This window comes from Bos grunniens, chromosome 2 (assembly GCF_055505025.1).
Source record: "Bos grunniens cultivar Pamir isolate PY7600 chromosome 2, Bosgru_T2T1.0, whole genome shotgun sequence".
Taxonomy (NCBI): Eukaryota; Metazoa; Chordata; class Mammalia; order Artiodactyla; family Bovidae; genus Bos; species Bos grunniens.
In genome coordinates, this window is record NC_141166.1 from 15,345,204 (window position 1) to 15,358,069 (window position 12,866).

A 12,866-nucleotide genomic window follows, 5' to 3' on the forward strand; every position below is an offset into this window, starting at 1 on the left:
AGTTTGCAGCTTCTGCAGATAGGTTAGCTCCTATTAATACAAACTAAAAGACATGTTAGGATTATTGAGATATAATTCATATACCATACTATTCACTTGCTCAGTGTACAGTTCAGTGGTTTTCATTATATACAAAGTTCTACAGTCATCACCACAATCAATTTTAGAAAGTTTTTATCACCTCAAAAAGAAATACCATGTCCTTTAAGCCATTTCCCACAGTCCTCTTATCCTTTCTAGGTCTAAGCAGCCATTAATTACTTTCTGTCTCTATCAACTTGCTTATTCTGGACACTTCATAAAGTGGAATTATACAATATATAATCTTTTATGACTGGCTTCTTCCACTTGAGAATGTTTTCAAGCCATATCCATGTTGCATCATGTTGTCAATACTTCCCCTTTTTTGTCAAACACTGTTTTATTATTTGCATGTACTACATTTTATTTACTGCTTTGGCCAATATGAATAATGCTGTGAACATTCATGTACAGAGTTTGTGTGGACATATGTTTTTTGTGGGGTTTTTGGACATGTTTTTAATTTGGGGGATATATATCTTAGGAGAGGAATTGGTAGGTCATGTGGTAACTCTGTGTTTAATTTCAAAGGTCTGCCAAATTTTTTACACAGAAACTAAACCATTCCTACCAGCAATGAGGTTTCTAATTTCTCCACATCCTTACCAACACTTACTATTTTTTTTTTTTGTTTATTATAGCTATCCTATACTATGTGATGTGAATTGGTATCTCATTGTGGTTTTGATTTGCATTTCTCTAATGACCAGTGTTGAGCATCTTTTCATGTACTTACCACCATTTGTCTTATCATCTTTAGAGAAATGTTTAACTCTTTTGTCAATTTTTAAATTGGACTATTTGTCTTTTTATTATTGAATTGTAATTTCTTTATATATTTTGATGCTGGACCCTTATCAGATATATGATTTGCAAGTATTTTCTCCCATTCTAGGAACTGTCTTTTTATTTTCTTTGAAACATGCAACAGTTTTTCATTTGATGAAGTTCAGTTTGTCTGTTGTTTTCTTTTGCTGCTTATGCTTTTTGTTGTCATAGGTAAGAAGCCATTGTCTCTTTAAAGGACCTAAAGATTTATATCTTTTTCCTTCCAAGAGTGTTATAGTTTTAATTCTGACATTTAGATCTTTGATCTATTTTGCTTTAATTTTTGTATATGAAGGGGGAATTTCATTTTCTTTTGCATGTGGATATCCAGTTGTCTCAGCACTATTTATTGAAAAGACTTTTCCTTCCCCTTTAAAGACCGTGGCATCCTTGTTGAAAATCAGTTGACCATAGAGGTATAAATCTATCCCCTTTGAAGTTGGTATTACTTAAACTGATTAATACAATTTGGGGCATACAGCAGCTACTCAATAGCTGATTAGACTATTTTGGCATCATTAAGAGCTCGTCACTGGTGGGTCTGGCATTTGATCCCAGGTATGGATGACTCCAAGTCATGCCTGTAACACTGCAGGCTGCTAACGTGGAAATGAGGCTGTTGTAGCTACCATGCCTGGCTGTATGTACTTCTCCAGAGGCTCAGAGGCTGAGCGCCTACATGCCCTTCCCCCACCATCAACCTCCTTTGCTCCTCTCCCCATCTCCTTCCAGGGTTTCCAGGGTACTCATCAGTGACACTTGCTGCTAAAGAAACTCTCTCACCCTTCCTTATCTAGGGATATGGCAGCATTCAAATAGCCTTAGGGTTTGTCCATCTTGCTCTCTCTCCCACCACTTGCCACCTCCTGTCTCAGACTAAAAATGTAGGTGGAGATAGGTTAGCAACCACTAGGGCTTTCTGGCCACCAAGAGTGAAACAGACTCGGACCGTGTTTTATTTCAGGAACAGCAACCTGAGAGTTAGGGCCTGTAAGGCTTCTTGCCTGCATGTACAGAATGCTCCTGAACCAAGTGAACTAGGAGGATAAGGGTGGTGCTGGTGGGTATTTTGCTCAGTTGTTTGAACCTTAAGTAATCCCTTCCTGACCTCAAACCCTGAAGCTGTATTGTCACCCAAAGATCATTTGAGTTAGAATACATCAGGCAGCACGCGGACTCCCTCTTGATATGTTCTCGTGCTTTGCATGAGTCTGTACAGGCGACTGTTTGCCAGCAGAGTTACTATTAACTTTAATATACATTTTAACTTATTTTATTACTTGTTTATTCCCATTATTGACCTTGACCCCATTTTTAAAAATCATTTATTTATTTATGGCTAAGCTGGGTCTTTTGTTGCTGCACATGGGCTTTCTCTAGTTGCAGCGAGCGGGGGCTACTCTAGTTGCAGTGCATGGGCTTCCCCTTGCAGTGACTTCTCTGGTTGTGGAGCACAGGCTTTAGCACACAAGCTTTGGTGGTTGTGTGTGGGCTCAGTAGTTGCGGCTCACGGGCTCTGGAGCACAGGCTCAGTCGTTGTGGTGTACGGGCTTAGTTGCCCTGTGGCGTATGGGATCTTCCTTGACCAGGGATCGAGCCCATGTTCCCTGCATTGGCAGGCGGATTCTTATCTGCTGCATCACCACGGATAGCTCCATTGCCCCCCCCCGCCTTTTTTTTAGAGAAAGTGACATAGAGGAAATAGGCAGCTTTGCCAAGCTAAGAGAGAAAAAAAGTTAATTTGACTATCTACTGTATGTTTTTGTAAATGAGGCAGCTGTTACTAGGGGAGGTGAAGTAATTTACCACAGTTGCATAACAAGTCATGGAGGAGGTGCCCATTAGCATTTTGTACACCAAAACCCATTCTCGATGCCAAAAGCATGCTGCTGCTTTAAGATAAACACCATATTTCATTGACACTGAGGGCATGTGTTATGAGATGCATCATGAAATAGTGCACAGAAAGAAAAAATACTGTCAGTTAAACTGACAAAGTGGTTTGTTTTCATGAGTGTTAAAATGAGTCCTGATTTCAGAAATGATAAAATCGGAGAAAAAAGGTCACTTAGCTACAATTGCATTTTTGTCAATTCTAACATTCTTTACTATATGCCATTCGCTATCTTCTCCACCTGTGAAGTAACTATTTTATCCCATTTTTACACAGTTTAACACACATTTTTATGTAATGGTAACTAGCTTTGGAACCTTTGGTGGGTTATCCTCTCCAAGGCTCAGTTTTTGTTTCATTTTTAATATTTATTTATTTGACTGTGCTGGGTCTTGGTTGCAGCATGCGGGCTCTTCGATCTGTGTTGCGGTATACAGATCTTTAGTTGGCAGCATGCAAGATCTAGTTCCCTGACTAGGGATCGAACCCAGGCTATCTGCATTGGGAGCACAGAGACATAGTCAGTGGACCACCAGGGACGTCCCAAGTCTCGGTTTCATCATCTGTAAAATGGGAGGATAATATTTATTTTACAGTTATATGTTTAAATTTTAATACTTACTTTACATTGTTGTGAAGGTTGGGTGAGTTAATGTGTATAAAACATTCAACAGGACATGTGCTAAGCACCTATATAAACAGAGGCTGGGAGAGTAGGTTAGTGCTGATTTTGAAAAGCTAAATTTTAGTCAAGGAATTTGGACATTGTCCTGAAGTTTAGGGAGGTATTTTAAGGCCTTAACCAGGAAAGTGACTTGAGCACACTTGTGTTTGCCCTCACGCTGGTGAGCTGGGGAAGTAAAGGAAACAGACGGTAAATACCTTCCATATATGCATCACTCCTTTGTGGGAGAGCAAAGGAAGTATTCTCCCCTCCTCATGCCTGGCTTCTGCTCCCTCTTACCTAAAAGCCTTTTTCAGAAAGAACAGCCATCTCTCCTCTCAGATGTTAGGGCTGTTTGAGGCGGGGATGTTAGGCCTTCACCGTACGTTGAGGGCATCATGCTATGTACTGTCCTTTTCACCCACCCTGTGAATTAGAGACCAAAACTCTGTGAGTCTCCACTGATGAAAACCACACTCTTAAGGAATTACTAAGCAAGGCTTTGCTTAACCACTTTCAAGTCTTGAATGAATGAAGTCTCTGCCACCATTTCTGAGCTAACTGTCCAGGGAGTATCATACTGCAGCATCTAGGGCAATTCTTACAACCTGTGAAGTGAGTTTTCCTGGGAAACTGACATGCACTTGTTAGGATGACCACAGGGCCCATGAGCTGGAGTTCAGACCCAAGTCTCTCTGTTCCTGGTCTTTCCTCTGTATCTACAGTGGCCACCAAAAGATTTGCTTACACTGGAAGTGGTTCCCAGCTTTGATACACGAGATGGGTGGTACCCCTAGCTTGATTTCCGGATTCCTAAAATTAAAAAAATTAGATCCTTCTTTGCCCTCCCTTTTTCTCTCTGGACCCTCATGTACCTCTTGCTCTTTGGATTGTTATTGCATGTTTAAAGCTAACAGGCATCCAGTGAGTATTTAATAGCCTTGAGCAGACAGGCTGCATACAGCTGTGTGAGGCTGCAGCCGTTGGGAGGAAGCCAGTGCACTGCCTTACTCGCATCCTTTTGTTCCCTGTCTTTACCCTTGTAGGCCCCTTGGGAGCAAAGACCTATGGTGGGCACTGCACCCTAGTCCTGTTGTGGCCTGATGGCTCCCAGTGAGGCTGCATTCAAGCAGTAGACCAAACTCATTTGTTTGGTAATGAGGAGCAGATACATTCACTGACCTCTAAAATCAATTTTCTACCCCTCCGGCTGTATGTCTTCTCAGTAGCCTGCTATGGCTCTGGGGCTGAGGATGTGTTCTTTTCCAGTGTTCTGCCAACTGTAGCTCTCTTTTTAAAAGGAAGGAACTTTGTATCTGGAAGAGATTTGAATTTCATAACCATGCTGCTGGAGGTCAGCTCCTTGACATTCCTTGACTACAAATCCAGCAGCTTCTCAGCAGTAGGTGCACTTCTCACCCCCAACCTAAGCTGTGCTGGTTGTCTTTAGCTACATCTCAGGAAGGAATGAGCAGGTTGGAATTTTCGTACAGGCACACAAGCTATCACAGTGCTTTTTCCCCACCTAGACCAGGGGAGCTTTTTGCTTCAAAGAGGCCTTGTCATTTCCCAGTCAAATTGGGAGAGGTTGTGGGGACTCCTGAAGAAAGACAGCCCATTTGAGGTGTTTCCAGACAGAGTCCAGCGAGGCTGTCAGCCCAGATTAATCACCAAAGTAGAACACGTTGCTGGAAATTTGGGTACTGTTTATGCTCTTAATACTACATTAAGATGCCTGCATTAGCTCTGGAGCCCACATTGGACCACCTCAGGGTAGCCAGTCTCCTCAGCAGGTACGTAAAGCATTTGAGCCAGAAGATGGAGATACAGAGCTAATTCTTCTTGCTGTCTTTGGGCTCCTTCAGCCTTCATGATTCCTACTTACAGCCTCGCTTTAGGTACAAAATGAGTGCTCCCAATATCTCAGGCTCTCTGGGGTTGGAATATAGGAAGCAAACTCTGCATCTGCCTTTGAAAAAGAGAAATACCTGGTGTTCGGATAACGATTCTTCATAAGCTTCTCTCAGAGATGAGTATAAATGACTCCTCTCAATCTTATTTTTTTAACACATTCACTATTATAAACTGGAACACCTACTATGTGCTAGACACTGGAGAGTCAGTGGTAAGTAAGTAACATAAAACTAGTCCCTGACCTCGTGAAGCTTGTAGTGTATCCAGGGACACAGACACTAAACGTGTTAATCTCTTAAATAGCATAAATCATCTATGTTGTGATAGGTGCTATGAAAGAAAAGAATGGGTACTGTGAGGACTTAAATAGGGGCTAACCAACTCTGAGATTTTCCTTGAGGAAATAATGTTTGAGCTGACATCTAGAGTCAGAGTTAACTAGACAGAGAGTTTGGGAGATGATCTAGGGAAAGGACATGAAACACATTCTAGGCAGAGGGTAGGGCTGAGGCAGCTTCAGGGTGAGGTAGAAATCTGGGCCTTATGCTGTGCTCATCACTGAAGACTGTTGAATTCAGAAGTCTGAGGTAAGAAGCACAGTTAGATTTCTCCTTTTTAAACTTCATTTGCTCCTGAGTGGAGAATGGGTTATGGAGACCTACAAGGAAAGAATTGAGGAAGACCTGCGCTAGGGTGACATCAGTGAAAGTGTCGAAAAATGAATGGATTCAAGGACTTTTAAGAGAGAGAATGAACATAATTTGATGATTGATTAGGTGTGGGAGAAGAGGGCCCTAAGTTACTGGCTTGAACAAGTAGGGGATGGTAGTACCATTTCTGTTTTTTAAGATGAGGAGCACAGTTACATTCTTTGGCATGAGATTAGGGCCCTGGCCTGTGCCCCAGGCTTAGGGTGTCTCTCCTATCCAATTCTCAGTGGATAACGCTGAGAATCAGGGGCTGGTAAGAACCAGAAAAAGTGGACCCTTGAGCCTAGGATTGAGGTACTACTAATAGCTATGAGAAGATGCCCGTTCGCTTCCAAAGGATTTAAAACTTTTTGTTACAATCTTTATCTTTTTCACATCTCTGAGAGAGTAGAAATTATTTTCTTCTTTATATGGCTAGAGGTTCCAATGCTTGTGTAGTTAATGGCCCCGAAGGTCTAGTTGCGTCTGTCCCAGATCATTCAGCTCAGGCATGGCCAAGGATGGGATGTGTGAGGCTCAATTTTCATTGCTGACTGACAGCAAAAAGAGAGCTCATAGACTGTGGACTTCTTTTTCTACCCATCTGTGTACCTAAAACCTTGTCTAGGATGCAGTAAACTGGGGTTGTGCTGTAGGGTGGGGAGATTGTAAGGGAGGCAGAGTGGTCAGATGGGAGCTTGGGAATCCCCCCAGTATGGCAGCTTCATGCTTCATAATTTTTTTGCCTATGTCTTTGCAGCAATCAGAGGACTCCGGAAACCAGGAGAGCTGTCTACTGTGTCAAGGCTGGCCTGAGGGCATTTGCTGAGCACAGAGAAACCCAGGAGAGGAGATCAACAGTCTGTTCCCACCTACCTCTTGATCTGTCTGATTTACCCACAGAAAGCCAGCTAGAGTCCCCTAAGAGTCTCTAGGCCCAGAATGGAGTCCTTAGGGCAACAGGGGATTGTGATGCTAACAATTAAACCTGCTCAGGACCTGAAAGATTGAAGGGGACTAACAGTATCCTCAGCATGGCCTCCTAGATGTGAATAAACTGGCAACTCCAATTGTGTCATTCCCAGTTTGCCTGCTTCCCTTTAGTCTCCAGCAGAACTGGCTGGAGCCCCCTACCACCGCCTCCTGTTTCCCATCCTGCCACATGTGTGTTGCTGGTGCCAGCCTTGGGCACTTGCAGAGGTCTCCTAGAGAGTGGCTGGTCACTACCTCTGTAACAGGCTGAGAAAAGCCATGTAAGAAGGTTCATGTACTTTAAAAGGTAGGTTCTTTAGCCTCAGAGCCTGTTGTTTTTCTCTGTTGATTAGTTAAGTCCAAAAATCTCTTGAAGGATAGGGTAGGGCTTTTCCCACTTAACCTCTGGACTATATCCCTTCCCCAGCAAATACCTGGCACTGAGGAGCTCAATAAAGGTTCAGTCAAGTGATGATGAATCCCACTCTGGTGGCTTTCATCAGCTTTGAGAGAGAGCCAAAGGAGGTGTCCTGTCTTAACTCCCACTCTCCTTCCAGCTATATTGGGCTAGCTATTTATCCTAATGTTTTCTCTTAAAGGATGGGAAAGTCAGCCTTTGCTACACTTCTGGTTTCCTGTGCCAGTGCCATAGGCCCGTAGGCTGATTTTACAGAGGGCATCTTGAGAGGTTAAAGTGGAAACATCCCACGGTCCACCAACAGAAGAAGGTGGTGGTGCTCAATCGTGTCCAACTCTTTGCAACCCTATGGACTGGAGCCCACCAGGCTCCTCTGTCCGTGGGATTCTCCAGGCAAGAATACTGGAGTGGGTTGCCATTTCCTACTCCAGGGGATCTTCCCAACCCAGGGATCGAACCCCTGTCTCATGTCTTCATTGACAGGTGGGTTCTTTACCACTAGTGCCTCCTGGGAACCCCATTTAAACAATGCTACTTCACTTAATCCTCCAATCCACTATACTCATTTTTAGGGATGAGAAAACAGGCTCAAAGAGGATAAATACCTTGCCTAAGGTTAAAAAACATGCTATCAGACTTCACAGTCCCTGCTTTTGACCTTTTGTAACTCTTAGAGCTAGAAGTACTTTGAAACAGTAAAACATTGTGTTTGAGAGGTTTATTTAGGGTGACAAGCCATCCTTGTTTACCCAAGACAAGATTCCTGGGATGTTGAACTTTCAGTCCTAAAACCAGCAAAGTCCCAGGCAAACTGAGATGAGTTTGTCAATCTATGTTTGCACCAAGACCTTCAATCCAGGGTTGACTGCTCCGGCTTCATTTTCCCTGATTTCTTGGTCTCCTAGGCCTCATCTGTGGCCAGTTTCTTCGTCTAGCATTTGAGGACCTGCCTCAGTCCAGTAGGCAGAGGAGAAATCTGGAGCAGAAGGGTTCAGGAATCAGATGGTATCTTCATCATGGAAATTGGAGGTGCAGAGCCTGGGTCACTACTTGAGAAGCCAATGCTAGAATCTAGGCGGCCCTGCCTACCTTCCAACCTCAGATACAGGATATGTACTTAGAAACCATGGATTTACAGGGCCAAAGCCAGACAAGATCTAGATTCAAACCCCAGCTCCTCACTTAACTCTATTTTTCTGGGTCTGTTCACTCCATAAAAGTAGGATAAAAATCCCAATCCATTGAATGGGACCTGAAAAGCAACTGAAATGTGTGTGAAATACATCCCACAGGTCTATGCATAATACTGTTCCACACTCAAGTGTCCTTCCTCCCGCTTTCCTGGCTTGTGTTTCTTACCCATTCCTGTCACCTGTCATGTCTGTCACATGCTCCCTTTTCCCATTACCACTTGCCGCCCTAGGGATTTTCCTCAGGGAGCCCTGACCTAGTGGGCTTGGCCTACCCACCCAGCTGCCCTGCATGTCAGTCACCTCCCCTTTGAGCAGAGAAGGAATGACATCAGCTTTTCCCCCTCTCTCCCCAGCTGAAGCCTCTGGACTGTTTTGAGCCATAAATATTTTAGCTGGGCCTTTCTCTGGCTGTTGCCAGGGTGATGGAGTCTCAGGGGACTGGGGTAGGAGTGTGGGGGCGGGGCTCCGCAGCCTGGCCTAGCTGGAGAGCGAGCGGCCTCGGAGGGGCGGGTACAGGCCTGGCCAAGAGCCAGCGCTCGCTGCAGTAGTTCTGAAGGCTGTTACTGTGCCTGCCTTCCCTCTCCCAGGCCCCTGAGAGCGGCTCCTGCTGTTTTCCAGGCCCAGTTCTGCCCTTGAGCACTGCTTGATCTTGGGTGGATTGCTGTATATCTCTGGGCCTTCATTTCAACAACAGAAAAGTCCATTTCACCAGTAAGTGGAGAAGATAAGGTTTTGTAAAAATCCTAAGAAACACATTTGGTTAGTTGCAATTGGAGAAGCCTAGGGCCCACAGCCCTATGCGATAGACCTACAGGCTGGGGTCCCAGGGCAATGTGGATGCCACTCTAGATAGAGGCTGAGTGTTAGACACGGCATGGCCTCCCATTCTCCCCCATGCCCCTCATTCCTCATGCTTTATCCCCAGCTCCTTTTCTAAGGTGCCCAGGCCTAGCTAGACAACCTGGACTGGCATGAGAGATTCTAAGGAATTTGGTACTTATGAACAGAATTAATGAAAGAAAGCCTCTTTTGATTGAAATACAGAAACTGGATCTGGCCCTCACTCTTCTAGTCCCCGCCCGCCCCGCCTCGGACCCCATCCTAAAGATCTAAATCAGAAGAGTTGCAAAGCTGTAACTCTCAGCAGCATGCCCCATCCCCTTTGGGATGGCTCTAAGAAACAAAAGAGCCAGAGAGAGGAGTGCCTGGCTCCATGCCCTATCCCTACCATAGAGAAGCTCTGGATTGGGTCCAGAATTCCACATCCCCTGCCCAGCCCTGCCCACCAGTTTTTGTGTGGGGTTGGAAGCTCTGATTCCTTTGTATTGAGCTCCCTCTGGTGATTGAGATGTGCATTGCGTGAAAATAAGATCTCAGACTAAATCGCAGGCCACCCTGAAAGGTAAGATGATTTGCTCTTCCTAAAGTTCTCCTTGACCCCAGCTCCTAGTGACAGCCATTCCATTTCCTATGTAGGACAACCCTCCTATATGTTTAGTTCTCTGTCATTAATCCTCACAATGATGTGGGAATTACTCTAATTTTACAGATGAAACAGACTTTAGTTAAGTCACTCAGTCGTGTCCGACTCTTTGTGACCCCATGAATCGCAGCACGCCAGGCCTCCCTGTCCATCACCAGCTCCCGGAGTTCACTGAGACTCACGTCCATCGAGTCAGTGATGCCATCCACCCATCTCATCCTCTGTCGTCCCCTTCTCCTCCTGCCCCCAATCCCTCCCAGCATCAGAGTCTTTTCCAATGAGTCAACTCTTCACATGAGGTGGCCAAAGTACTGGAGTTTCAGCTTTAGCATCATTCCTTCCAAAGAAATCCCAGGGCTGATCTCCTTCAGAATGGACTGGTTGGATCTCCTTGCAGTCTAAGGGGCTCTCAAGAGTCTTCTCCAACACCACAGTTCAAAAGCATCAATTCTTCGGTGCTCAGCCTTCTTCACAGTCCAACTCTCACATCCATACATGACCACTGGAAAAACCATAGCCTTGACTAGATGAACATTTGTTGGCAAAGTAATGTCTCTGCTTTTCAATATGCTATCTAGGTTGGTCATAACTTTCCTTCCAAGGAGTAAGTGTCTTTTAATTTCATGGCTGCAGTCACCATCTGCAGTGATTTTGGAGCCCCAAAAAATAAAGTCTGACACTGTTTCCACTGTTTCCCCATCTATTTGCCATGAAGTGATGGGACCAGATGCCATGATCTTCGTTTTCTGAATGTTGAGCTTTAAGCCAACTTTTTCACTCTCCACTTTCACTTTCATCAAGAGGCTTTTTAGTTCCTCTTCACTTTCTGCCATAAGGGTGGTGTTATCTGCATATCTGAGGTTATTGATATTTCTCCGGGCAATCTTGATTCCAGCTTGTGTTTCTTCCAGTCCAGCATTTCTTATGATGTACTCTGCATATAAGTTAAATAAACAGGGTGACAATATACAGCCTTGACATACTCCTTTTCCTATTTGGAACCAGTCTGTTGTTCCATGTCCAGTTCTAACTGTTGCTTCCTGACCTGCATATAGGTTTCTCAAAGGCAGGTCAGGTGGTCTGGTATTCCCATCTCTTTCAGAATTTTCCGCAGTTTATTGTGATCTACACAGTCAAAGGCTTTGGCATAGTCAATAAAGCAGAAATAGATGTTTTTTTGGAACTCTTGCTTTTTCCATGATCCAGCGGATGTTGGAAATTTGATCTCTGGTTCCTCTGCCTTTTCTAAACCAGCTTGAATATCAGGAAGTTCACGGTTCACATATTGCTGAAGCCTGGCTTGGAGAATTTTGAGCATTACTTTACTAGCATGTGAGATGAGTGCAACTGTGTGGTAGTTTGAGCATTCTTTGGCATTGCCTTTCTTTGGGATTGGAATGAAAACTGACCTTTTCCAGTCCTGTGGCCACTGCTGAGTTTTCCAAATTTGCTGGCATATTGAGTGCAGCACTTTCACAGCATCTTTCAGGATTTGGAATAGCTCAACTGGAATTCCATCACCTCCACTAGCTTTGTTTGTAGTGATGCTTTCCAACACCCACTTGACTTCACATTCCAGGATGTCTGGCTCTAGGTCAGTGATCACACCATCGTGATTATCTGGGTCGTGAAGATCTTTTTTTATACAGTTCTGTGTATTCTTGCCACCTCTTCTTAATATCTTCTGCTTCTGTTAGGTCCATACCATTTCTGTCCTTTATTGTGCCCATCTTTGCATGAAATGTTCCCTTGGTATCTCTAATTTTCTTGAAGAGATCTCTAGTCTTTCCCATTCTGTTGTTTTCCTCCATTTCTTTGCATTGATCACTGAAGAAGGCTTTCTTATCTCTTCTTGCTATTCTTTGGAACTCCGCATTCAGATGCTTATATCTTTCCTTTTCTCCTTTGCTTTTTGCTTCTCTTCTTTTCACAGCTATTTGTAAGGCCTCCCCAGACAGCCATTTTACTTTTTTGCATTTCTTTTCCACGGGGATGGTCTTGATCCCTGTCTCCTGTACAATGTCACGAACCTCATTCCATAGTTCATCAGGCACTCTATCTATCAGATCTAGGCCCTTAAATCTATTTCTCACTTCCACTGTATAATCATAACGGATTTGATTTAGGTCATACGTGTATGGTCTAGTGGTTTTCCCTACTTTCTTCAATTTAAGTCTGAATTTGGCAATAAGGAGACTTAGGTGAAATCAAATCTAAACACCACTGTATGTAGCATGTGGCATTCAAGACCCTCAAGTGGTATGAACTTAACCTATCGCTTACCTCTGGATCTTCGCTCATGCTGTTTTCTCTGTTGCCATCTCCCCATCCTTCCAGTATGTTACATACCAAATTCATCTATATTGGGAAAACTAACAAAATACAACATTTTCTCAAGCTTGCACATGCTGTGTCTCTAGTAAGATATAAGACATGAAGAGAACAAATGTCTGAGAACAAGTGGGTAAGTGTCTCTGAGATGTGGAAGGTTAGATGGGGAGATTAACGTATATGTGGAAGTCAGAATAACCCAGGAAATTAAAAGAACATGAAGACATCTGGATTCTCTTGTAAAAAAAAAAAAAATTAAGTATTAAGTATTCTTGCTGTCAAAAAGGACAAATCTAGGAAACTGAGGCAGAAATTTAGGTGACATTTCTTCAAAAGTCATCAATCTTAAATTCACATTAGTTTTCTTGTTACTTCATAATATATCCATGTTTTAATAAT

General features: G+C 43.7%; 1 protein-coding gene across 1 annotated transcript in view; it reads left to right on the plus strand.

Moving 5' to 3' along the window:
- KHDRBS1 (KH RNA binding domain containing, signal transduction associated 1) overlaps positions 1 to 7,140 on the plus strand; it is a 33,326-nt gene extending 26,186 nt beyond the window's left edge. Inside the window, exon 11 of the transcript XR_015139530.1 lies at positions 6,831 to 7,140. The gene's annotated coding sequence lies outside the window, so the exon portion shown is untranslated. The remainder of the gene's footprint in view (positions 1 to 6,830) is intronic.
- Positions 7,141 to 12,866: the final 5,726 nt, after the last annotated feature.